We start from the raw sequence: 3,986 nt of genomic DNA, 5'->3' as shown, positions 1-3,986 counted from the left end.
GCATAAAATAGGAACACCAGAAGACATAACTGTGCTTATGCGAATTTGTGTATAGATCAAGAGGCAGTCTTTCAAACATTTCAAGGGAATAGTGCATGGTATAAAATTAGGAAAGGCATGTGTTCAAATTATACCCTTTTGCTATACTATTTAATTTGCATGCTGGCTAAATAATCCTTGAAACTGGACCAGATGAGTACAGAAGTGGCATCAGGATGGAGGAAGGCTCATTAACAACCTGAATTATGCAAATGACACAATCTTGCCAAAATTAAAGCACTTTATGAAGAACAACAGCTATATATAGTCTTTGGTATAGTTTAAACCTCAACATACATAAAACAAGAATCCACACAGCTGGTCCAGTAAAAAACATTAAGGTAAACAGATAAAGTATTGAAGTTATCAAGGATTTAATTGTACTTGGACCTATAATCAACATCCTTGGATGCAGCAGTTCAGAAATCAAATGATGCAATGCATTGGGGAAAATCTACTGCAAAAGTCCTCTTTAAAGTGTTAAAAGCAAAGATGTCACTTTGAGGACTAAATTGTGCCTGACTTAAGTGATAATATTTCTGATCACCTCATATGTGTGTAAACAGAACAATGAGTAAGAAAGATCAAAGAAGAATTGGTGCCTTTGAATTATACTTTTGGTGAAAAATATTGAGTATTTTATGGACTTCCAGAAGAAGGAACAAAAATGATATGAAAAGAAGTTCAGCCAGAATGCTCCTTAGAAGTGAGGATGGCAAGAATTTGTCTCATTGGGAGAATTCTGTTATGCTTGGTTAAATCGAGGGTCAGTGAAAAACAGGACGACCCTCAAGGAGATTACTTGACAAAGTGGCTGCAATAATTGTTTTTAAAAAAACAAATAACTTAGGGCTTGTATTTAAAAAAAAAAACGACATAAAACTTAGGGCTTGTATTTCATTTTGTTATGGGAAATGTTGCTATTATGCACAATGAACTTGATGATATCTAACCAATGATTGTTTAAACTGGTAATATGATTAATTATATGTATTGATTTTTTAAATTGTAAGCTAAAACTATGTTCTGAGAGTAAACAGAAATTGGTTTTAATGCATTATTGTCCATTATATTTTTAATGTTTTATACTTAAAGTGCTACTATTTTATTTAGAACTTACAATTCTGTGCTTCTTTTCAACACAGATCAATAGTATTCCCTTCTTTAAATGTCCATGTCAGGTTTTAAAATCACAAATAGCTGATATCAGGTAACATGCTTAGAAAAACTTTTTGTGTATTTTTGTATAATTTTTTATGAATTTTATTGATGTTATTTATTAACTGTTTGAAAGACACTTGCAGCTGAACTACTATTTGTGAGTATATTTTAAATTTTAGACTACACAGATGTTTTCCATGTTTAAGTGAGAGTTTTTAGTAAGTTGTATTTTTTAAATGTTTGTCTATTTTATCTACTTTTTCATACCCGTCACTGTAATGTGATCTGGTATCTTCTTCTTCCTTACATAACAGTAGTCAAATTTATAAAATTTCCTCTGTTGATCCCTTATCAGTGTTGATAGGATTTTACTAATTTCCTTAATTATCTTGAAGTACTAAATGTTGTTTCTTTTGATTTACTCTATTCTAATTAAAGGATTCCTGGTGTGGCGTTGTGGATTAATGCACTGGATTACAAAGTTGGTTTGAACCACAGAGTCAGTGGTTCAAGCTCACCAGCTGCTCCTAGGAAACCCTATACAGGGTCACTATGGTTCAGAACTGACTCAACGTCACTTAACAACACCAACATTCCAATCAGAAGATATCAGCTTTACTTCTGTTTGAATTCCTTTTCTCTGAGAGTTGAGCTGGTGAATCAGAACTACAGCTTTGGTATCCCAGTCCTAATGAAACTGCTGGAAACTCAGGCCTCTATTTTCTTTAGGGTCCCTTATCCCATTCTGACAGTAATCTCAAAGAGATAAAACAGGTAGAAGGGAAACATTAGGCTTACAAAAATGCATTTTCTTCCATTCAGTGTCTTGTACCTGAAGTCTTGGATGTTTTTGTTAAAGCATGATGCTTGCAACCATCCTTTTCTTTCTTCCTTTCCTTCCCTCTTTCTCTCTTTCTCTCTCTTTCTTTCTTTTTAAAATTATGTTAAGCTGTTTTTGGTTTGTTTGATTTTGTAAATATTTGTGGTGGGAGGGTCAATTTGATACCATTTATTATTTGACAGTTAAAAAGAAATGTTTCAATTGTGGGCAGTTTTATGGTTTTCATTTCCCTAGCATTCTTCAGATTGCTGGTTTATTCAGTTGATGGTATTGGAGCTTGAATGGAAGAGTTGTCAGTTCTTGACTTAGTTGATACTTTGTCCTAGCCTCATCACCAGTCACTTGTGTGCTCTTCTGCTGGTCACTACTTGAGGTCTTTTCTGGAATTACTCTTTAGTCCTTCGGAAGAAATTATAAACACCAAATAATTTTTAATTGATTTTCTTTCTTAAAATCCAAGGCTAATTTTTAAAGGATATTCTAACACAGAGGTTGAGATAATTTATATTAATTTATTTTGTAACATATTCATGTCAGCAAATATTTCACTTGTATTTTCTTTTTCGTTCCTTCTCAAGAGTTTTATAAATAGTATTTTCATAAAAAATTCATTAACTGCTTTTTAGTTTTTAAATTAGACATGTGAGCTTTTGATTATCTGAATTGTGATAAGATAATTGTGATAAGATAATTTGATTATCTGAATTGTGATAAGATAATACAGTCTATAGTGACGCTTCAGGTTAATGCACCAGCCGCTCCTGGGAAAGCCTTTACAGGGTCACTATGAGTCAGAACTGACTCGATGGAACTTAACAGCAGCAATATACATTACTTATTTTTTGAAACAGGTTCATCTTTTTTAGGATTGTGTGGTCAGTTTTTAAAAGTCTGGTATATATTCACTTTCAACTGTATCTCCAACTGTTCAATGTTTTATACAGAAGCAGCAGAAAGGAGTTTTAGCTCTTACAACTGTAAGGTTTTTTTACTGAAATTGTACTGGAAGAAGTTACACTAGGAGAAGTAGGCCTCACTCCAAAGAGTCTTAATGGTAAAATATGTTATTAACTGTATTATTGTATGCTGACAAGATCTAACCTTAGATATCAGAAAAGATAATTTTCGTTCATTGAGGTCAAGTAGCTGTGGATAATGACCACAAGACCCATCATGCACCCTGTGACTAGACTTCATCAAGACGGTCTCTCTCCTTTTCACTTTCCTATTCATGTAAACCACTCCAGTCAGATATGTAATTTTGAAGTCCTTCTGCCCCATTCTCTTTTCCCCTTAATACACAGAGGGGTTATGATGTGTACAAGAGGTTTTCTTTGTCTTCTCATTTGTGTTGAAGACTGAGAGGGGCTGGTCTGAGACAATTTGAACCTTTTATGTTTGTCCTAATTATGGTGCAAGTAATAAAAGTTAAAATGACACTGGGTAATGTCAATTGCTTGCTGAGAGATATAACCCTGTATAAATTTATTTCATTCTTCATTCTTATCTACTGAACAATGTGTTGTATATCCTTTGATATAAACTTGAGATCTATATTGTAAAAACTTCTATAACCAGTCATCTATCAATTATTGGGAGCATACATTAATCTGTTATAATTATTCATTATTCCATTCTGCATTGAAATCATGTTAATCTTTCTGTATAGATTTTGAAACATATATGATACATGCAAATTATAAATAATTTTATCTTCATGGTGGAGAGTACTTTTATGAACATATATGGGCTAACTTTATCTCTACTAATTCTTTTTTTTTTTTTTTTTTTTTATAAACTAGGACAATTTATTAAATTCAAAACAAGAGTAATCATCCTTGCTGAGATACTGCCCAGGGCAGGGAAGACCATAGTTTTCCTTAGAGGGGAAGATGTGAGCTCTTCTAGTCCCTCTTGTGTTGGGAAGTTTAGCCCATGTTCTGTC

The sequence above is a fragment of the Chrysochloris asiatica genome, unplaced genomic scaffold, assembly GCF_000296735.1.
Source record: "Chrysochloris asiatica unplaced genomic scaffold, ChrAsi1.0 scaffold00084, whole genome shotgun sequence".
NCBI lineage: Eukaryota > Metazoa > Chordata > Mammalia > Afrosoricida > Chrysochloridae > Chrysochloris > Chrysochloris asiatica.
Note: the sequence above shows the minus strand (reverse complement) of the source record.